The sequence below is a fragment of the Parus major genome, chromosome 1A, assembly GCF_001522545.3.
Source record: "Parus major isolate Abel chromosome 1A, Parus_major1.1, whole genome shotgun sequence".
NCBI classification, from domain to species: domain Eukaryota; kingdom Metazoa; phylum Chordata; class Aves; order Passeriformes; family Paridae; genus Parus; species Parus major.
In genome coordinates, this window is record NC_031773.1 from 57398797 (window position 1) to 57409403 (window position 10607).

General features: G+C 43.6%; 1 protein-coding gene and 1 long non-coding RNA gene across 3 annotated transcripts in view; one reads left to right on the plus strand and one right to left on the minus strand.

Annotated features, from left to right (window-relative positions):
- The window catches only part of RASSF8 (Ras association domain family member 8), a 73258-nt gene extending 71682 nt beyond the window's left edge, over positions 1-1576 (minus strand). The window contains exon 1 of one of the 2 annotated variants that reach the window (XM_015629017.3): positions 1497-1576. The gene's annotated coding sequence lies outside the window, so the exon portion shown is untranslated. Of the gene's footprint in view, positions 1-535; positions 1151-1496 lie in introns of those variants that run through there. The other variant, XM_015629021.3, reaches the window with a different exon arrangement.
- A 135-nt stretch (positions 1577-1711) lies between these two features.
- On the plus strand, positions 1712-6058 carry LOC107205213. The gene is made up of 2 exons (XR_001521885.3): positions 1712-3129; positions 4801-6058. It is a non-coding gene; the product is annotated as an uncharacterized LOC107205213 (long non-coding RNA).
- The last annotated feature ends 4549 nt before the right edge of the window (positions 6059-10607 follow it).

Genomic DNA, 10607 nt, shown 5'->3' on the forward strand with positions numbered 1-10607 from the left:
TTACAGCACTTCAGACAATCGCACCGCTCCCCAACACAATGAGCTGGGAGCCCGAACGCCCTTAAACAGGTGTCTTTGCAGAGATCAATTGATTCGCTCGCTCCCCACAGCCCGGCGAACACTCAATTCCAACGTGTGATGCCGACTAGAGCTGAAGCAGAAACTCACAAGGTCCGAACCAGACATCCTAAACCCCCGACAGCACTTTTTGACACGGATGCCAGCAGTTTCCAGTGATTTTGTTAAATGTGTCAATCTCCGACACACCTGCAGTTTGGGGATGGAAGGTGTGACAGGTGTAATTCCAAAGGGGTCACCGAAATCTCTAACTTTCCCCCGCCTCCTCATTTTCCACACTGACGGAACCCTTAAATGCAGTTTAGGGCTGCATTTAAATCACCATTCTGCTGGACAAAAAAACCAACTCAGGCTGGCACACACCGGACTAACACAACCCCAATCCGGACCCTGGAGCAGACCTCCCCAACAACACTACAGAGCTGGAGAAACCAAGCAACAGAATCCATTTCCTTACCCTTTAAAGTTCATGCCTCTGTATTGTCCTACCGCACTGTATTTGCTTAAGCTTTTCTCATCAATAGTACCCCACGAGAGGGGAAAAAAAAAAACCAAAAAAAAAAACCCTAACCAAAAAGTCTCATGCATTCCCTGCTGGCAAAACACATTTTCTTCTAATCTTTCTTCTTACTAGGGAAGAAAAAGAGAGAAGGAGGGGCTGGGGAAGGAATAAAAGAGATTAATCGTGAAACAAACCTGCACTACCAGGAGAAGGGGGGAGAAGAAAAAAAAAAGACCAAAATAAACAGTCCACGTAGCAAAAGAGAAATGAAATGGAGAAAAATAGGTTTAATTTTCTTTCCGGGGATAGGAAGAGAAGGGGAAAGAAAACTACTAGAAGGATTTCCCTGTGTAAGAAAAGTAGGTTTTGAATTCCCTTCCTCAAGGACACCGAGAAATATCCCTTACTTTTCCACGCGATGCCCAACGGAGAAAAACAGAATGCCAGGAGAGGAAAAGCCGGAGGAAGCCGGGGAAGTTGCGAAGGAAGAAGCGAAAGGACAGAAGCGAGTGAGAGAGAGCTGGGAAGAGGCGAGAGGGGCAACGGCAGAGCCGAAAATGCAAAAAAAAAAAAAAACAAAAACCCCAAAACAAAACAAACATCACAAAACTGAGCTGGACGGTTTTCCTTTTAAAAAAATTAAAATCCATGGTACATACAGGAAGTGACTGTAGTGCAAAAAAAAAAAAAAAACAGGAAAAGAAACAAAACCCCCACGAAAATCCGAAGGGAGATGGGAAACGGGCGAGAAGGACGGGAAAGTTGGCGATCGAAGAGGGGGCAGGGAAGGGTAGCAAACCCCCCCCAGTGGGGACGAGCCGGGAGCTGCCGGAGAGGGGACGCGGAGCCGGGAGAGGGAGCGAGGGACGGAGGGAGGGAGCGGGGCAGGGGAGCGGGGCAGGGCAGCGGCACTTACCGCCCGTCCCCTCGCTCGCCGTGCCGGCAGCGGCTCCGGGCGCCCGTCCCGCGGCGGCTCCCGGGCAGCGCCAGCGGCCGCCGGCCCCGCCTCGCTGCCCGCGGGGGCGGCGCGGCCGGAGCAGCGCCCGGGGCTCGGCGCGGCCCTGCCCCGCTGCTGCCCCGCTCCTCCCCCGGCCCCGCCGCGCCGCGGGGGTGGGCGGGCGTCCTCCGCCTCCTTCCTGCCGCTCCCTCGCTCCCCTTCACCGGGGGAGACATGTAACGGAACCGGGGCGCCAGCGCGGCATTGTGGGAGCTCTTAAAGCCGCAGCCGCCCCCGCCGCCCCGGCAGCCTCGGGAGGCGGCGGCGCTGCAGCCTCGGCAGAGTGGAGTCCCTGCGAGCCGTGTCCGGCACCCGGAGCCGCCGCCCCGGCAGCCTGAGGCACTGCAGCCTCGGCCGAGGGCAGCCCCGTGCCCGGAGCCGCCGCCCCGGCAGCCTGAGGCGCTGCAGCCTCGGCCGAGGGGAGCCCCGGAGCCGGGGCCGCCCGCCCTCCTCCACAGCCCACGAGCCCCGGCCGCGCCGGAGACCTCAGGTTGCTCTGCTGTTTTCTACGAGATTTTAACCGGCAGACAGCGTGCTGTGTTGTGGCTGATTCGGATTTTGATGATGGAAAATTCCCCGGAAAAAAAAACCGAAAAAGCAACAAAACCCAACCTCATAAACCTCAGAGCAGCAAAGACTGCAGGCGGCTGTTTGGGGCAAAAAGTTTTTGAGTATGAAGTTTTAATCGGTTTTGGGATAATGACCATTAAAAAAATCCGAAACCTATTTGGAAATGAACTTGAGCGCAGAACTGTGATGCACAGGCATTTTTCGCTGTGTGCAAACACTGGCGCAGGGTCTGCTCTTGGTTCTCCGCAGTAGAGCAGCAGCAGTCAGTCCCAGCTCTTCCCAGGGCTTGTGGCCTTCCCAAAACTGCCTGTGCCATGTCCACGACACACCAGTCATTTAAAGAAGAATCTCATCAAAAGAACAGTTTTTTCCTGTTTGTGCTATCACTGTTCCTCTTGCGGGTTTTGAGCATCCCGAAGCGTTTTTATGGAGGTGTGTTTTTTTTAATTCCTGGTCCTTCAGCAGAGAGCAGGGTTTTGCTTCCACACAACTCTCTGCTGGTGCTACATGGAGGACATTTTCAAGACTACACGCATAACTTCAGTTTAGATATGAGCAAATAAATATTTGAGATTTGGGTTTGGGGATGTTTGTACAAATATTCCTAATAGGTCTGGATCTTGGGTTATGATCGCATCTTTTCTCATGGGTTCATTTTCCTAAGCAGATTTTTTGTAAGCACACCTCCGAAGTTCCTGCTGAAAGAGTCTTCAGAAGGCTGTCACTTTTATTTCTTTGTCTAGGCCTTTTTATCCTCTTTTACAGGAAGAGGTGCTAAGCAGCGTATGAGAAGAGCCCTGAGCACAACATGAAGTGAAGATGTGTTTGTAAAAATTAGATTATTCTGTTGGGGACCATGTGCTTTCTGTGGTCAGTTGCACACAAACACTCACCTTCCGTTTCAGAAACTTTAAAGAAAACAACGCTTGAGGGATAAAAGGAAAAAGGAATGGTGCTGATGACCAGTTCTGCACTCCACTGGGTGAGATTTGCTTGCACTATGAATTTTTTAGTGTGACTTTCAAAAATGTCAGACAACTCCTAAAAGCCGTTGTAGGTAGATTCTTTGTTGCAAAATATTTAACCAAATATACCTGTCAAGATCCCAAGGGCTGCTGTTCTCAGAATATACCACTGCTTCCTTTTGTTTTTCATGAAGCCTGTAAACACAACAGAGGCCATAAAACTCAAGGGAGAAATTTTCCCAAAATTCTGGCTTCCCAGGGACTCTTATGGAGTGAATGATCTGGGAAGCTATTGAAGCTATATGACCTGGGAAATTATTGTTAGGAGGAGAAAAGCCTTTTTGAAGGAGTTAATGGTTTACTGAAAACAAGTACTTGATAAGTCATTGAGTTTGTTTTTGCGCGCTCCAGGTGTTCAGCAGAACCAGGGGCCACAACATCAAATACTGTTTTCTACTCGAAGTTCACTCATCAGTTAGTTTCTCAACCCCAACAAATAATTTTTATACACTTTCTGTGTAATTTCCTGTGAGAAAGTTTAGTGAATGAAAAACACCCCTTTATAGAGGGGAAATTAATGGCCACATTTAAGAGATTTCTGAATGTTCAGCACATGCAAACATGGCATAAAATGTTTATGCTCAGTACTGTTGTGGTGTTTGACTTGCTGGCTGAGCACTGGCATTTTTTAATATTCTAATGTCTTATTTCTTCCTATTTCCCTTCTGCAATTTGGTTATGAAGTCACTGAAGGGAACACATTTCTGCTGCTTCAAAATAGCATTTGTGAATTTTTCAGAGCAATTTTTGCACAGCTTGATATGACAGGACGTCCAGAGAGGGCATCAAATACATTTTCAAGAGTGATCTTGTACATCAAAAATGTAACTCTTTTGGAAGATGAGGTGGTGGCAAAAAGAAAAAATTGAATTTCTATGTTGCTTCAATAGCATAAATTTGAGCAAGAATTTGACCAAGGCTAATACAGGGAAGATGACAGTGGTCATTGGAGCAAAATGGGGGGAACCAGGCTCAAATCCACTCATGAAATGGGGCTAAAATTGTACAAATACCTGCCTTATATAACATAGCAGTCCATCTGCTGTTTTGTGAAAGAACAAGATGCCTTGTTTCCCTAGAAAATTGGTTGGGAAGATGTTATGGAGTAATGCTAAGTTGTACCAGCCAAGGACAGGGACTCATGCTGGTGTGGGCTGACTCTGCTGTGACAGTTTTTCACTCCTGGTGCACACCCCAATCACTTCTTAACTTTGTTACTTTTAATGTAATCCCAAATAATTTGTGTCACATTCACCTTCACTCAAACATTTTTCCACACTTTGCTGGAGGAGGGTAAGGAGGATCTAGCCAGAGAAGTTTTCAGATCTGTAGGAAAGCAGTTTCCCCATAAAGATCCTGCTTTGGTTTTGCCAAAGGGGTTATTAAAGTATCCCAGAAAAAGAGTAAGCCACCCTTTGGATTCTAGTTGCACAGGGAATTCCTTACACCACACAGCCACAAGCTTGCAGAGCCTTACACATATGTTCTTAATGAGCACAGAAAGGAGAAAACAGGCCCACATGCCTTTTGGTTATGTAAGTTTTCCAAGAATGATGCTTTTTTTGACCAAAACCAGGAAGAGAATGTTTCTGAGGTTTCTTAATTTCCTCCTCTCCTTGATCTATCAGCAGCTACCTCTGCCCTTGCCACTGTCATTTCACCTTAAGAAACGCAGTGTCTCGGTGGGCTCTTCAAATTTAATCCAGACTATAAAATCTGGCTCGCTGAGGAAGAGAAACAGCCCTGTGTGGCCAGTGACAAATGACAAACGCTGCTTTCACTGTCATGGATTTGCAAGAAACTCTTCATGGTTGGAACAGAACAAACCTTGTCTCTGCAAATGCTTTCTTGACGAAAAGTAGGGCTGGATCCAGCAAATGATTTAACTGTGTACATATATCCGGGCATGTGAATAGCTTCAGTGGGACTGCTTACATGATCAAAGCACTTTGCTGAATTTGGTCCATAGCAAATAAATCTGAACTGATACCCAACAAGCAGAAAAACAAGCTAATTTGGAGTGGGGTTAATTTATGTCCAGTGGTGTATTTGATTAACTGTAAAAGGAACATTTCAAGAGGCTGTTTTCTTTTAAAATAGAGCTGCTGTCTGATATTCAGGGGAAGCAAACAAACATCAGATTAAAATTTAAATGCATTCTTCAAACTCTTTCTTCTTAGTTTTGTTTTTCTTTTCAGTTAATATTTATTTCTTGGAGCCTGAGGAGAAATAATTCCTGGTTGTTTCTCCTCTGTGTTTTCTATATCTTGCCTTGCTGTGCATTGAGTGTGAGTGATGTGCTGTGTTCAATATAGAGAAAAATGCGATCTCAGTCTTCAAATGGTTGAAATTCAAAAGACAGATATTCTAAGATGGGAAATAGGTTCTATTTCTGTTTCACACAGCAAATTCTGAATACTCACAGAGACTGCAGATTTTAAGACTCTGCTCTGTGGAAGAGATCCAAATGAGCTCAAAAAAGAATTCCAAACCAAATTCTTCCCTTTTCTATCTGACCTGGCTATGAATGTTAACTCACACTAACTAGGGAATTAGCCTTGAATAAACAACCAGAGCAAATTTATTTTTGTTGTCAGTACCAGCAGTAGCTCTCCTAGTTTCTGGGTCCAGCCTAAGCACAGTACGAATATATTCAGGGATAGTTACAGTTCTGGCAGGCAAGAGACTCAATATTCATGAGTGTGGCTCTTCTGTTTACTGCACAGGAATGGGAATCAGGTGAGCCTGGTTCTGTCTGTTCATTAATAAATGGCTTTTTTCCTCTGATTTTTCTTGATTAGTAAAAAGTCATCTTCCTTCAGAGATGCACCAGTTCACTCAAATTAGAGGAACATGTTGAAGTCTGAAGTGGGAGAATGTTACTGAGGAGTGAAACAGCAGTAGCAGATCTCATCCTTGTGCATTGGCCATAAGATTATAAGATTTGGATGAACGCCTTTAAACCATTTTTTTAAAGGCCTGTTTAAATCAGTAGTTACCTCACATGGTCAATAGTAAACTGTAATTTTTTAAACTATTTTTCTTCAAGTTCTGTCATCTGTAGATCACTGCACAAGACTCTTGGCTTTCATTAGAGAAAAAAACTAAGTTTGTAGTTGCCATGGTTACAAAGAAAAGCAAGAAAGATGTGAACCTTGACAATTCTGAAACCAAAATGCAAATTAGAGGAAATCTAAATGTTGTATAATAAGGGAGGAGAAATTACCACTATCAGTCTTCAGATGCTTAATTTGAACATAATGACAACAAAAATGCACTGTCTGTTAAGTTTTATGCAAGTGTTTTGCTTCACCTTTTTGCCAAGTCCTGGAAAGAAGTACCACTATAAATCTAAAGCATTTCAGAAGAGATAAAATTATGTACTGTGTCTCTAAGAAAGTGACCAGATATCGGCTAAAACAAATTAATATCTCTGTGGGGACTTGCATCTGTCTTGCCTAGATGGTGACAGAACCATTGCACCAAGCAAAGACTGAGAAACCATCTGAAGATCGAACTATTTAAAACAAGTCTTCTGTTGAAGAGTTGGCTCAGCAGAGAAAAAAACTCACACCTTAAAAGAAATCCAGTGATTGGGACAAAAATAGTTGACTTAACTAGGAGGGAATAACAAGGAGATTTTAATTTAGGAACCTGGAAATGTGCCCTTGAAATGGGTGTAATATTTAATGCAGGAGTTAATTTGCCGCATGTCTGGAAATCTGTGCCCTTCTCTGATCAAGGACATTTAGACAGGAATATTCTTCTGTAATGCGCAGAAAAGTTGTAAAGCCTTTGTAATTCCAATGTTTCTTTGGGATGGGTCTTATTCTTCCTGTAAAACAGTGGAATCATCTCTCTCTCTCTCTCTCTCTCTCTAGGTGTGATATAAAACTTTAGGATAGCAGGATATCCTTCCATTGAGTTCAAAAACCAAGAATATTTAAAGGGTCTGGCATGGTACTGTTACTTTTGATGAGGGACAATTATAATTTCCAGTGTAAGATACAGCTCATCAGCAATATATTTAAATATATTTATAACTATATCCACTTTCAGTTTATAAATCAGTTTTGTTGTTACTCTTCTGTGAAACTGGCAGGTGTGCCAAAAGACATGCCTGCTTTTCTATTATGCACAGATTTTCATCATGCACATAAAAAGAAACACCAAACCCCTTTCAAATTTTGACCTTGTCAATAAATTCTCGACCCTTGATTTTTTCCTGCTGCACAGTATTTCATCTCTATTGAAAATTATAGGAATTACCTGTCCCCTGAAGCAGCAAAATCGAGGCTAATAAACTTAAAATACAAAGAGTGCAAAATTTCAAAAACACCTCAATAGTTTCCAAGCTTAAACCCCATTTTTATAAGTAAGCTGGGGCTAGATCCCCAAAGCTTTTGGAAAATGCAAATAGATGCCTAGAGGGCTTTCAAAACACACATTAAAATGGAGAAAGAAAAGAACCCACCGCAGAATAAAGTATTGCTGCTGAAGTTTCTGTCTTAAGAATTTTGCATGGGAAAAAAAGAAGAGTTTTTTTACTTCTCAGGGATTTTTGGAAAAGCTTGGGAGTAAGCACTGACATTTCACTGCACCTCCAGAAACTTTGTCATACACGTTTTAGGCTGTCCTACAAATGTGTTGCAGCAAAAATTTGTGCTTTACTCTGCAAGGTCTCTATTTAACCTGAGTTCAGCACATTCATTTCTTTGTCAAAAAGAGTTTCCCTGTTGTCTTGTAAAGTATTTTTCTCAATCTCACTCCTTGCTTTTGTGGTAGGTTGGGAAACATGAGAGGGCAAGATACCCTCTTTCAACAAAGAACTAATTTCCTGATCCTTATGACCTGAGTGAGCCAAGCTTCCCCACAGAGAAACAAATTGGATGACTGTTTTAGGATAATTGGATAGTTCTATGCCTTGCAAGTAAGTTCTTGGAAATCAGAGCTGTGAAAAGCTCTTTTCTGGTTTTACCTGTTGTTGCCTCTCATCGAGCCCTTTGTTTTCCAGAGGTTTCACTTATTGTCTACTTCAAACTGAAAAAGGGCAAACAAATTGGCAAAGTAGGTTTCAGATATTTGCATTATCAGCTGGTTGTTATTGGGTTGAAAATCTTCTTCCTGCCGCTTTCCTTATCCCTTCTCTTCCTTTTACATAGTGTCTTTTTTGTTAAGGCAAAAAATCTTCAAAAGTCTTGTAAGCCTGTGTGATGCTGTATCCAGAAACCTGCATTCATTTCCAGATCCGTGCACATCCTCGCTGGATTAGGGTTTTCTGTGTTAAACTTGAGCAGTCAAGTGTCTTGGCTTCTAATTATCTGTTGGGGGGCTGACAGTTCACTGGTGAATCAAGGTGGGAGATTCTCAGTATTGGTTTGTGCCTCATGTTCTTCCCCCAAGCCGCAAGTCCTGCAAATTTGTTGTGCCACAGCCTGATTCCCTGTCCTGTGGGAACACGGATGGCTCTGAGCAGTTCTGGCAGCGGGGTCACAACCAGGCTGTACCTCCACACATCTTGGCTGAGGCTTGCTGGCCCAGGAGGGAGCAGAGGTTGGCATCCCTTCTCACCAGCTGTTTTCTGCACAGCCAGCACTCAGTCTCCAGGGAGCATGAGGGAGGTGCATTTTCCAGTATCCTGATACAAGGGAGAGCCTCCCCCACAGCCTTTGCTATGGATATGCCCATGGGAACAGCTGGAGCATGGTGTAGGGATACCCAAGCCAGTCCTGGAACAGTGGTGGTGTAAGCTCAGGCCCAGCCCGAGATCAGGGCAGGCTAATTTCCTTTTCTGGGAAATAATCCCAACACAATGTACTCTTTTGTATACCAGGGAAGGATTTTAGGGCAGTTTTTATTGAGAGCAGCTCTTTTGCTGAGTACCAAGCCAAAACTGGCCCAGCCAGTTCCCTTTTTGAGGCTCCACATCTCTTGTAATTGGGAAGGACTGGTGAGCTGCAGCAGGATGTCAGAAGTTGGGGTGTTGCTGCTCATATTCCATCGTGGTGGTGGTTATCTAAGGTCCCTATGTGGGAAGGAAAGGGGAAAAGTCGCCTTAACAGAGCATGCAGATCCCCATGGGCATTCCTGCAAGGAGGAGGAGCAGAATCCTGCTGGGAGGGAACTTTCTGGGGATGTGTGCTGGTGGTTGAGGGCAAGTGGCACCTTCTCCTGGGTGAGAGGGAGCTCTGATCTGCAATAATCTATTTTTGCCCAAGAGAAAATATCGTGCTCTTATGTGAAAATATAACTGCAAAAAAACCCCTCCATACTTATAACCATAATGCCTGGAAGAAGGGTCATTTTTGTTTTGGGTCCAAGGCCACGTTTTCAGCATTGCTTCAAAAAAGAGCTATAATGATTTGTACTCAATGAGGATCTGGTCTTTAATTTTGTATACCAAGTAAAAATGAGCACTGTTTTCATTTGTTTTTCTTCCACTACTCCTGAAGCACAGCCCTCCAGTGAACAGAATGATGAATATTCCAATGTCCTGAACATGATGGATTTTAATTTCTTATTAGAGGAAGCAGAGGAAGAGAGAAAGTAATAGCTTTAGAGAGAATGGCTCTGTTTGTTTTTTTAAGTACCTACATTTGCCTGGTAGTCTGCTATGTAAGTGAATTTCCTTGAAATCTGATTATTGTTGTACCATTTTTTCATTATTATGTCTTTTTATGTCAGGCAGCCCACCAGCGCAATTCCTCAAAAGAGGATGAAAGTGGTGTAAAAACAGAATTAGTGCTGTAATGCTAAACGGCAGGAAAAATATTAGCATCAAATATAGTTGGTCAAAACCCAGCAAAATTGTTAAATTATTGATGTTTTTCTGAGTAATTCAGCTGTAAAAGGGATCTGTTAACGTGACATGGTAGAAATTTCTAACACATAGACATCATTTAATTTGTTCACTAAAACTTTCTATGTAAATGTGGGCACGGGAGGTGCAAGTGATGCTGGCACAGCCCTCTGACACTGACTGGATGTATTTTTCTTCCCTTCTGTAAAACCACAGCTCCAAGCTGCTTTCAAGGGTCTGCTCCGTAAGGAAAGGCAAGCAGGAAAGCTGAAAACACGCAGTAAATTGATTTAGGCCAATTTTTATTCTTCCAAGCAATAACAAGTAACCTCTAATCTCTTTGTTTTTCTGACCTACTCCTGACTTGTGCTGTTTGTTTGCTTTTTCATGTCACTGGGTTTGTGTCACGCCTAAACAAAGAGGTAGACTGATCTTTTGTTCCTGGTCAGTTTAAATTTGTTTTCTACGACCTGTGTGTGCAAACCGCAGAGGTGTGAGGTTTGATATGCTGAGGGAATCTGAAAAACAGGTTTTGAATAAGACCCTCTTTGTAGGCATTGTAGCAGAAGAGGGTTTCTCAACTAATTACCCAGCCTTTCAGCCAAAGAGAGGAACAAAGGAAGAGCCAAGCTGCTA